Source organism: Bubalus kerabau, chromosome 18 (assembly GCF_029407905.1).
Source record: "Bubalus kerabau isolate K-KA32 ecotype Philippines breed swamp buffalo chromosome 18, PCC_UOA_SB_1v2, whole genome shotgun sequence".
NCBI classification, from domain to species: domain Eukaryota; kingdom Metazoa; phylum Chordata; class Mammalia; order Artiodactyla; family Bovidae; genus Bubalus; species Bubalus kerabau.
In genome coordinates, this window is record NC_073641.1 from 59,628,400 (window position 1) to 59,640,988 (window position 12,589).

Here is a 12,589-nt window from a genome sequence, read left to right on the forward strand (position 1 = left end):
CAACCAGTCCTGGTATGATTATTTGTGTGATTATGTGTGTGTGTGTGACAATTCCCCATTCCTCCACCCCAAACCTTGTGAGTCACTCCAGCCACAAGTCTTCCAAGAGCATCATGAGACAGTAGAGGACATGCGGGTTCATAGAAATGACTTTATACTCTTCAGGTCCCCTAGAATATGAATCACGAATTAGGCATTTTGAAAGATTTTCCCAGTGTTCCAATGGTTAGGACTCTGAGCTTCCAATGCAGGGGTACCAAGTCCATCCGTGGTTAGAGAACTGAGATCCCACATGCCACACAGCCAAAAAAAAGGGGGGGGGGTGTTTTGAGATACTCTGCTTCTAATCCAGCCATCCCTGGAGTAGATCTGTTTCTCATCCAGACTTCTTGGAGATTAGTGACCCCTCATGAATCACCTCAGTTCTATCTTTCTTCTGAATCAGTACTCTGAAATGCTCTAGGTGGTAGAGAGCCCAGAGATGAAACACACTCCCTAAGGGTGAGGTTTGTATCTTTGGAATCCTCTCTTGACTTGTATATCTGGACTTTATAGTCCACCTTGGAAAAAACTGAAGGCAACAGGAGAAAGGGTGACAGAAGATGAGATGGTTAGAGAGCATCAGCAACTCAATGGATATGAATTTGAGCAAACTCTGGGAGACAGTATGTGCTTTCTTGGTGGATCAGCTGGTAAATAATCTGTCTGTGGTACAGAAGACCTGGTTTCGCTCCCTGGGTCGGGAAGATCCCCCTGGAGAAGGGAATGATTACCCACTCCAGTATTCTTGCCTGGAGAATTCCAAGGACAGAGGAACCTGGAGAGCTACAGTCCATGAGGTTGTGAAGAGTCTAACATGACTTAGCAACTGAACAACAAGTCCACTTGGATGTCCAGATGTCTGAATTGAGAAGGGTTGATGGGATCACCATAGCCATGTTGGTCAAATAGTGACTTTCTTGAACCTGGGTGTTACTAACTTCCCAACCACTATGCTGCTCCTTCTAATGAAACATGGCAAAAACTTATCCCTGAAGAATAACCGAAAGCCAAACAGTAGAGTTCAAACTCTGAATTCAATCTTGAAACATAAGCTCCAGTATAAGACCCATGCTAAATACTACACAGAAGAAGTAAATCAGACATAGACTAAAACATTGAGAAATAGACAGGAGTTTTCCAAACAACTCTTCCTTACCATGGATTAAAAACAAATTGATATTTCACTTGCTGATTCTGTCTACATCCTGCCCACCTCTCAGATTACAGGATATTCATTGGCAAAATTGATGACTGGAAAATGCAGCCGGTGTTGGGAAATGATACCAGATTCCTTGAAGATCTGAGTCAAAGTTCTGTGTTTTTCAGATTGTAAACTATTAGAGAGGACAATCTCTGTCAGATAAACCTAGTGTAGGCCCATGATCAGCTGACATTTATATATACTTAAAGACTTTTCGACAGTTGGAGACAGAGGGGCAGATTTCTGGATCTTAGTCTTTGCTCTAATTTGGCTGGATGTGTCATTTGGCCAACTTACTTTACCTCTCAGTGATCTGATCTCCTTATCTGGAAAAACAAAGATCTGTCACATTTTCATTTGTCCAATAACTGTCTCAGAGCACTGATTACCTGTCTGGCTGTTTACATACTGCAGAGGTGTGTGAGGAAGAACGGAGATGATTTCCAGGAAAACCTTTTAAAAGCAAGTCAATGCACAAAGGAAATATGTTATCAAAATTATCTATCCTCTACAAAAATGATCCCCAGAGGAGAAAAGGCTTAAATATTGGTCATATAGAAACCAAAAGTGCATTCCTCAAACAATGGACTTATAGATAAATACAGATATTTACAGAAACTGGGATTAATGTTTGGTCTTCACTCTTCGGACCAATATTTGTGCTGATTCTCCAAATATGTAGTAATATGTGTTATCATATTTCAATAGTCAATTGTATGTCAGGTAAAGACTATATTGAGACAAAGAAAAGTTAGCTGGTTGCCTGGAGTCCCACCCCTAGAAAGTAGCAGAACTGGGATTTAGACCCCCAAAGATCAGACTATAAAACCACAGTCTTATCCTCCACACTCTATGACACTGAGCTGAAAAAAGACAACTATAATGGAATTACTATAATTTCAAGGGTCAGTAGAGGGCCCCTTGTCAAAGTCTTGTCAAAAGACTTTGTTATTGAGAGGTCAACAGCTGACAAAAAAAGGTCTTTCTATTTCATCCCTATTCCCTTTGTTTATCTGGAGAAAATAGGGGAGCATTGAAATCCATGTTTTGCTCAGAAACGCATATTATCCATGTAAATATTGTAAGGAGAACTCAAAACTTTCTACCACTTTTTTCAAGAATAAAGATTTTCAAGGACAAATATTATTGCAAATTGTAATTGGACAGTGAATGTCTTAAAATTCTGCAAAGTCACATTTGAAAAGAAGCCAAATTTATGAAAAAAAAAAAAATGTCCACTTCAAAAGCTTAATGAAGGCAATTTGTCAACAATTTCACACATCATTTGCCCACAACCTCTGAATAAAAGGTTTCCCAGTTTACCTTTTTCCCATGTGAACTTCAGATCATAAGCATTTAGTGATTCATCAATCATAATCTTTCCCAGAAACTGAGATGCAAGCAGAATACAATGTAAGAGATTTGTTAAAATATATTTTATGTGATACACTTATTGCTTATGTTTATTTTTTTACCCAGTGTTAGAGAAACATATGGGGAGTGACATGTATTTAAAATCAGAGTCTGGTTTAAGACTTGGGGTGAATTTGCTATGGCTCAGATGATAAAGAATTTGCTATATAAAAGATTAAAACAACTTAATGCACCTTAGAATGTCTTTAGCTTAGAATTCTAAAAATTCTGTAGAGAAGTGGAGAGAGAAGAGGAGAAAAACAGCTATAGATAAGTGAGTATGACTTATAAAAGAACAAGCAATGCTTCCCCATGGCACTGATACTTTAAATAATTAATAAGAAACTCTTTGCAAAATGCCATACTTGTCAAATAACTAACTGAAAACCATTACTGTTGATTGTCAGCATGCTTTTGTAACCAAAATGCCAGAGGGATAAGTTGATGGAAAGTAATTAATAAGACCAAGAATAGGTTTACTGCATGTAACTGATACTATTTGTAAATCTGGGACTCATAAAGTGTTGTACTGATTGAGGGAGGAGTTGCAGATGTTTCTGCTATTTTAGTAAAGGGAAGAAGTGTAAAACAAATCAGTCAACAGAAAAGGGGGTGCAGATAATTTAGAACTGCAATACCTACAGTAAAACTCTTTTATGTTATATTTTTAATGTAGGGTAAAACTTCCCTGGGCTTCCCTGGCGGCTCAGAGGTAAAGAATATGCCTGCCAATGCAGGAGACATGGGTTCAATTCCTGGGTCAGGAAGATACCCTGGAGAAGGAAATGTCTACCCACTCTGATATTCTTGCCTGGAAAATTCCATGGACAGAGGAGCCTGGCAGGGTACAGTCCATGGGGTTGCAGGGTCAGACATGACTAAACAACAACAATAACATCAAAACTCCCCTTTTGCACACCTGGGCAGCCCACATATGGAACTCAAGTGTGACATCAATGAGGGCAAATAAAGATAATTTTAAAGAAATGAGGTGTAACGTACAGTTGACCCAGATATCTAGATATTTTGACATGAATAATTATAACTGGAAAAAATGGAACAACTGGTGGAGGGTTGGGAACATGTTGGAATGAATTATCCAGATTTTTGCCCTTCAGTATACTTTTTTCAGCATAAAAAAATAATCCCACTTGCTAAACTGCTTGGGCCATGATGATTCATAGTGCTGCTGGTGGAATCTGGCATATTTGTGTGTGTGTCTCTCTGCACACATATTTATGTTTATTCTTTCAAGTACTCTGTCAGAATGAAATGTTTGGGTTGCACTTAGTACCCACCTGATTTTAATTAGTGTCACCAGATATTTACTGAAGTCATCAAAGTTTTTAATTTAGAGATAATTCGGCAAAGGGCAATTTGCTGCTATTTACATTTAGATAGATGTGAAAAAATGCACTGATGTTTTCACAGACAGACCCCAGGACGCTTCTCATGTTCAAGCTCTGGAAAATCTACTCCCTTGAAATGTGGAAGGATCCTATTACTTGCTTTCAACCAATTGAATATAGCAAAAGTGGTGAGAGGTCACTCCATGATTATATTATCTCATACACACACACAGACACACACACACACACTTGACATTGCTCTGGCACATCTGCGTGTGGAAGCTTCTATCACATTTATAAAAATCTACTTCTTCCCACTGGTTTAGTTTTAAGCAGACCAACCATTGGGTAACAATGAGATACACAAAATAACCTTTGAAAAGAGCAGTGAAATAGGAAGACGCACAGTTCCCAATTTCAAAGCTTACCTTAAAGCAACGGTAAGGAAAATGAAAATGGTGTGGTATTTATATTGATACAAGGATATACATGTAGATTAGTAGAAATGAGATTTCAGAAGTGAGCCCACCTATCTACAGTCAACTGATTTTCAGGAAGAATGCCAAGATCATCTGAGTGGGAAAGAGTAGCCTTTTCAACAAATGGTATTGTATCAACTGAATAGTCACATGCAGAAGACTAAAGCTGTAACCCTGCCTCATACCATAATAAACAATTAACTCAAAATATATCAAAGACTAGTTTTTAAGGAATCTCTGTACTGTTCTCCATAGTGGCTGCGTGAGTTTTTCTTCCCACCAACAGTGAAAGGTTGTCCTTCGGTCGCTGAGTCCTATCTGACACTTTGCCCCCACAGACTGCGACCCTAGGCTCTCCTGTCCTTTACTATCTCTCTGAGTTTGCCTGAACTTAAGTCCATTGAGTTGATGATGCCATCCAACCACTTCATCCTCTGTCACCCCCTTCTCCTCTTGCCCTCCATCTTTCCCAGCATCAGGGTCTTTTCCCGTGAGCCAGCTCATTGCGTCAGGTGGCCAAAGCATTGGAACTTCAGCATCAGTCCTTTCAATGAATATTCAGGATTGACTAATTTGATCTCATTGCAGTCCAAGGGACCCTCAAGAGTCCTCCAGCACCACAATTCAAATGCATTAATTCTTTGGTGCTCAGCTTTCCTATAGTCCCACTCTCACATCTGTACATGACTACTGGAAAAACCATAGCTTTGACTATGTGGACTTTGTCGGCAAAGTGATGTCTCTGCTTTTTAATACACTGTCTGGGTTGGTCATAGCTTTTCTTCCAAGTAGCAAGTGTCTTTTAATTTCAAGGCTGCAGTCACCATCTGCAATGACTTTGGAGCCCAAGAAAATAAAATCTGTCACTATTTCCACTTTCCCCCCAGCTATTTGCTATGAAATGATGGGACCAGATGCCATAATCTTAATTTTTTTAATGTTGCATTTTAAACCAGCTTTTTCACTCTGCTCTTTCACTCTAATCAAGAGACTCTTTAGTTCCTATTCACTTCTGCCATTAAAGTGGTATCATCTGTAAAACAGTGCAAGAGGATTCCTTTCCTCCACATGCTCTCCAGCATTGTTTATCAATATTTTAATGATGGCCATTCTGACTGGTGTGAGGTGATACTTCATTGTAGTTTTGATATGTATTTCTCTAATAATGAATGATGTTGAGCATCTTTTCATGTGTTTATTGGGCCATCTGTATGTCTTATTTGGAGAAATGTCTGTTTCAATCTTCTGCTTGTTTTTTGAATGGGTTTTTTGTTTTTCTGATATTGAGCTGCATGAGCTGCTTATATATTTTAGAGATTAATCCTCTGTCAGTTGCTTCATTTGCAATTATTTTCTCCCATTCTGAGGGGTGTCTTTTCATCTTGTTTACAGTTTCCTTTGCTGTGCAAAAGCTTTTAAGTTTAATTAACTCCCATTTGTTTATTTTTGTTTTTATTTCCATTAGTCTGGGAGTTGTGTCAAAGAGGAACTTGCTTTGATTTATGTCAAAGAGTGTTCTGCCTATGTTTTCCTCTAAGAGTTTTATAGTTTCTGCCCTACACTTAAGTTTTAATACATTTTGAGTTTATTTTTGTGTATGTTTTAGGAAGTGTTCTAATTTCATTCTTTCATATGTAACTGTCCAGTTTTCCCAGCACCACTTATTGAAGAGTCTGTCTTTTCTCCGTTGTATATTCTTGCCTCATTTGTCAAAGATAAGGTACCCATAGGTGTGTGGGTTTACCTCTGGACTTTCTATCTTGTTCCATTGGTCTATATTTCTGTTTTTGTGCCAGTACCATACTGTCTTGATGACTGTAACTTTATAGTATAATCTCAAGTCAGGATGGTTGATTCCTCCAGCTCCATTCTTCTTTTCAAGACTGCTTGGCTATTTGGGGTCTTTGTGTTTCCATACATATTGTGAAATTTTTTGTTCTAGTTTTGTGAAAAATACAAAACTAGATAGGGAGTTTGATAGGGATTACGTTGACTCTGTAGATTTCTTTAGGTAGTATACTCATTTTCACAATATTGATTCTTCCAATCCAAGATCATGGTATATCTCTCCATCTGTTTGTGTCATCTTTGATCTCTTTCATCAGTGTCTTATAGATTTACTCTTATATTTAAAATCAGCAATAAAGAATAATAAACACCAGTGATTGAACCCAGGTCTCCTGCATTGCAGGCAGATTCTTTACCACCTGAGCTAACAGGAAGCCTAATAAAGAATGAGCCCTAGAAATCTTAGGTATCATATTTGTTGTTGTTCAGTCACTAAGTCATGTCCAACTCTTTGCAATCCCGTGCACTGCAGCACACCAAGCCTCCCTGTCCCTCATTGGCCTACCCTGTCCAGGCCTTACACTGGACCCCAGTCGAAGCACACCCCATGCCCTGCTCACCCTCTCTGTCTCTCTCCCTCTCTTCCCCAACTTCCGATAACTTCAATGCATAGCCCAGATGTGTCATGTAATTTCCAGAACCTGAGAGTAGTAAACCTTTTTGTTAAAGTTTCCTAGTGGATATTGTTAAGGGCATCTTGCAATCATAAGCATCTTTAGAGGCTGGTCCAGCCACAACTTTAGTTACTGAAAATCTAAGACCAGTATACAACAGTAGCTATTTACAATCAAGAATCTCCTCTTGCCCCCGCCCTATAATATTCATATACATTCAGTATGATGGCTTGACCAAAACATTATTTGTTCCCAAGATATACATGGGTTGCTGTGGCATATACTATTTTTTTTCCCAGACTTTGGGGAAAAAAAAAGCTTGTAAACCTAAGAAATGAGATAAAGGAAGTAGCATGGTGATGTAATTAAGGAGTCTTTCTACTCTAACAAAATGATTTCAAAAGAATATTGTTATCAATACTAAAAGATCCAGATGAAGAGGAAAATTTGAAAGACTTTTTACTCCTATTGTTATCTTCACCCTTTGTGTGAAATCTATTCATTGGTGAGATAACACAGAACTGGTAATCTGTAAATACAGTTCTATGTGAATGTCACTCAATCGTGTCCGACTCTTTGCGATCCCATGGACCATACAGTCCATGGAATTCTCCAGACCAGAATACTGGAGTGGGGAGCCTTTTCTTCTCCAGGGGATCTTCCCAACCCAGGGATCGAACCCATGTTTCCCACATTGCAGGTGGACTTTTTACCAGCTGAGCCACAAGGGAAGCCCCCCAAAAATACAGTTCTATGGCTGTCTACAATTCTCATAGCTACTTGATATTGTATGACTAAGCATTATTCTAACATCTTAGGATGAAAAGTCAGTGATTAAAAGATAAAGAGTCAGTCTTTTTTTTTTTTTTTTTTTTTACAAGAGCAGGTCACCATAAGATTGGGATTCAATACTATTTGAGGTTCAAATAGTACCACCAAATATTATAAATAAGTTCAATGCCATAGTCTGCCTTTCCAACAGATCTAAAGAGGCTCAGGAATGATTGGCCTTGTGGGGAAAACAAGGGAATATGGGAAATCCAGGTCAGTTTGAAGGTATTTTTGGTTTTGTTGTTGTTTTGAGCATTTATATTATGTTTTTGACACATCTTTATTGAGTGAACACAAATGATGTCAGGCTCAAGTTTTTTTGTTTTTTTTTTTTTTTTTCTTTCACAAATCTTTTTTTTTTTTTTTTTTTAAGCTTTACATAACTGTATTAGATTTGCCAAATATCAAAATGAATCCGCCACAGGTATACATGTGTTCCCCATCCTGAACCCTCTTCCCTCCTCCCTCCCCATTCCATTCCTCTGGGTCGTCCCAGTGCACCAGCCCCAAGCATCCAGTATCGTGCATTGAACCTGGACTGGCAACTCATTTCATACATGATATTTTACATGTTTCAATGCCATTCTCCCAAATCTTCCCACCCTCTCCCTCTCCCACAGAGTCCATAAGACTGTTCTATACATCAGTGTCTCTTTTGCTGTCTCGTACACAGGGTTACTGTTACCATCTTTCTAAATTCCATATATATGCGTTAGTATACTGTATTGGTGTTTTTCTTTCTGGCTTACTTCACTCTGTATAATAGGCTCCAGTTTCATCCACCTCATTAGAACTGATTCAAATGTATTCTTTTTAATGGCTGAATAATACTCCATTGTGTATATGTACCACAGCTTTCTTATCCATTCATCTGCTGATGGACATCTAGGTTGCTTCCATGTCCTGGCTATTATAAACAGTGCTGCGATGAACATTGGGGTACTCGTGTCTCATTCCCTTCTGGTTTTCTCAGTGTGTATGCCCAGCAGTGGGATTGCTGGATCATAAGGCATGTCTATTTCCAGTTTTTTAAGGAATCTCCACACTGTTCTCCATAGTGGCTGTACTAGTTTGCATTCCCACCAACAGTGTAAGAGGGTTCCCTTTTCTCCACACCCTCTCCAGCATTTATTACTTGTAGACTTTTGGATTGCAGCCATTCTGACTGGTGTGAAATGGTACCTCATAGTGGTTTTGATTTGCATTTCTCTGATAATGAGTGATGTTGAGCATCTTTTCATGTGTTTGTTAGCCATCTGTATGTCTTCTTTGGAGAAATGTCTATTTAGTTCTTTGGCCCATTTTTTGATTGGGTCATTTATTTTTCTGGAGTTGAGCTGTAGGAGTTGCTTGTATATTCTCGAGATTAGTTGTTTGTCAGTTGCTTCATTTGCTATTATCTTCTCCCATTCTGAAGGCTGTCTTTTCACCTTGCTAATAGTTTCCTTTGATGTGCAGAAGCTTTTAAGGTTAATTAGGTCCCATTTGTTTATTTTTGCTTTTATTTCCAATATTCTGGGAGGTGGGTCATAGAGGATGCTGCTGTGATGTATGTCAGAGAGTGTTTTGCCTATGTTCTCCTCTAGGAGTTTTATAGTTTCTGGTCTTACGTTTAGATCTTTAATCCATTTTGAGTTTATTTTTGTGTATGGTGTTAGAAAGTGTTCTAGTTTCATTCTTTTACAAGTGGTTGACCAGAGTTCCCAGCACCACTTGTTAAAGAGATTGTCTTTAATCCATTGTATATTCTTGCCTCCTTTGTCAAAGATAAGGTGTCCATAGGTGCGTGGATTTATCTCTGGGCTTTCTATTTTGTTCCATTGATCTATATTTCTGTCTTTGTGCCAGTACCATACTGTCTTGATAACTGTGGCTTTGTAGTAGAGCCTGAAGTCAGGTAGGTTGATTCCTCCAGTTCCATTCTTCTTTCTCAAGATCGCTTTGGCTATTCGAGGTTTTTTGTTTTTCCATACAAATTGTGAAATTATTTGTTCTAGCTCTGTGAAGAATGCTGTTGGTAGCTTGATAGGGATTGCATTGAATCTATAGATTGCTTTGGGTAGTATACTCATTTTCACTACATTGATTCTTCCAATCCATGAACATGGTATATTTCTCCATCTGTTAGTGTCCTCTTTGATTTCTTTCACCAGTGTTTTATAGTTTTCTATATATAGGTCTTTAGATTCTTTAGGTAGATATATTCCTAAGTATTTTATTCTTTCCGTTGCAATGGTGAATGGAATTGTTTCCTTAATTTCTCTTTCTGTTTTCTCATTATTAGTGTATAGGAATGCAAGGGATTTCTGTGTGTTGATTTTATATCCTGCAACTTTACTATAGTCATTGATTAGTTCTAGTAATTTTCTGGTGGAGTCTTTAGGGTTTTCTATGTAGAGGATCATGTCATCTGCAAACAGTGAGAGCTTTACTTCTTCTTTTCCAATTTGGATTCCTTTTATTTCTTTTTCTGTTCTGATTGCTGTGGCCAATACTTCCAAAACTATGTTGAATAGTAATGGTGAAAGTGGGCAGCCTTGTCTTGTTCCTGACTTTAGAGGAAATGCTTTCAATTTTTCACCATTGAGGATAATGTTTGCTGTGGGTTTGTCATATATAGCTTTTATTATGTTGAGGTATGTTCCTTCTATTCCTGCTTTCTGGAGAGTTTTTATCATAAATGGATGTTGAATTTTGTCAAAGGCTTTCTCTGCATCTATTGAGATAATCATATGGTTTTTATTTTTCAATTTGTTAATGTGGTGTATTACATTGATTGATTTGCGGATATTGAAGAATCCTTGCATCCCTGGGATAAAGCCCACTTGGTCATGGTGTATGATCTTTTTAATGTGTTGTTGGATTCTGATTGCTAGAATTTTGTTAAGGATTTTTGCATCTATGTTCATCAGTGATATTGGCCTGTAGTTTTCTTTTTTTGTGGGATCTTTGTCAGGTTTTGGTATTAGGGTGATGGTGGCCTCATAGAATGAGTTTGGAAGTTTACCATCCTCTGCAATTTTCTGGAAGAGTTTGAGCAGGATAGGTGTTAGCTCTTCTCTAAATTTTTGGTAGAATTCAGCTGTGAAGCCGTCTGGACCTGGGCTTTTGTTTGCTGAAAGATTTTTTATTACAGTTTCAATTTCCGTGCTTGTGATGGGTCTGTTAAGATTTTCTATTTCTTCCTGATCGAGTTTTGGAGAGTTGTACTTTTCTAAGAATTTGTCCATTTCTTCCTCGTTGTCCATTTTATTGGCATATAATTGTTGATAGTAGTCTCTTATGATCCTTTGTATTTCTGTGTTGTCTGTTGTGATCTCTCCATTTTCATTTCTAATTTTATTGATTTGATTTTTCTCCCTTTGTTTCTTGATGAGTCTGGCTAATGGTTTGTCAATTTTATTTATCCTTTCAAAGGACCAGCTTTTGGTTTTGTTGATTTTTGCTATGGTCTCTTTTGTTTCTTTTGCGTTTATTTCTGCTCTAATTTTTAAGATTTCTTTCCTTCTACTAACCCTGGGGTTCTTCATTTCTTCCTTTTCTAGTTGCTTTAAGTGTAGAGTTAGGTTATTTATTTGACTTTTTTCTTGTTTCTTGAGGTGTGCCTGTATTGCTATGAACTTTCCCCTTAGGACTGCTTTTACCGTGTCCCACAGGTTTTGGGTTGTTGTGTTTTCATTTTCATTCGTTTCTATGCAAATTTTGATTTCTTTTTTGATTTCTTCTGTGATTTGTTGGTTATTCAGCAGCTTGTTGTTCAGCCTCCATATGTTGGATTTTTTAATAGTTTTTCTCCTGTAATTGAGATCTAATCTTACTGCATTGTGGTCAGAAAAGATGCTTGGAATGATTTCTATTTTTTTGAATTTACCAAGGCTAGCTTTATGGCCCAGGATGTGATCTATCCTGGAGAAGGTTCCATGTGCGCTTGAGAAGAAGGTGAAATTCATTGTTTTGGGATGAAATGTCCTATAGATATCAATTAGGTCTAACTGGTCTATTGTATCGTTTAAAGTTTGTGTTTCCTTGTTAATTTTCTGTTTAGTTGATCTATCCATAGGTGTGAGTGGGGTATTAAAGTCTCCCACTATTATTGTGTTATTGTTAATTTCTTCTTTCATACTTGTTAGCATTTGTCTTACATACTGCGGTGCTCCCGTGTTGGGTGCATATATATTTATAATTGTTATATCTTCTTCTTGGATTGATCCTTTGATCATTATGTAGTGACCATCTTTGTCTCTTTTCACAGTCTTTGTTTTAAAGTCTATTTTATCTGATATGAGTATTGCTACTCCTGCTTTCTTTTGGTCCCTATTCGCATGGAAAATCTTTTTCCAGCCCTTCACTTTCAGTCTGTATGTGTCCCCTGTTTTGAGGTGGGTCTCTTGTAGACAACATATGCAGGGGTCTTGTTTTTGTATGCATTCAGCCAGTCTTTGTCTTTTGGTTGGGGCATTCAACCCATTTACGTTTAAGGTAATTACTGATAAGTATGACCCTGTTGCCATTTACTTTATTGTTTTGGGTTCGAATTTATACACAATTTTTGTGTTTCCTGTCTAGAGAATATCCTTTAGTATTTGTTGGAGAGCTGGTTTGGTGGTGCAGAATTCTCTCAGCTTTTGCTTGTCTGAAAAGCTTTTGATTTCTCCTTCATACTTGAATGAGATCCTTGCTGGGTACAATAATCTGGGCTGTAGGTTATTTTCTTTCATCATTTTAAGTATGTCTTGCCATTCCCTCCTGGCTTGAAGAGTTTCTATTGAAAGATCAGCTGTTATCCTTATGGGAATTCCCTTGTGTGTTATT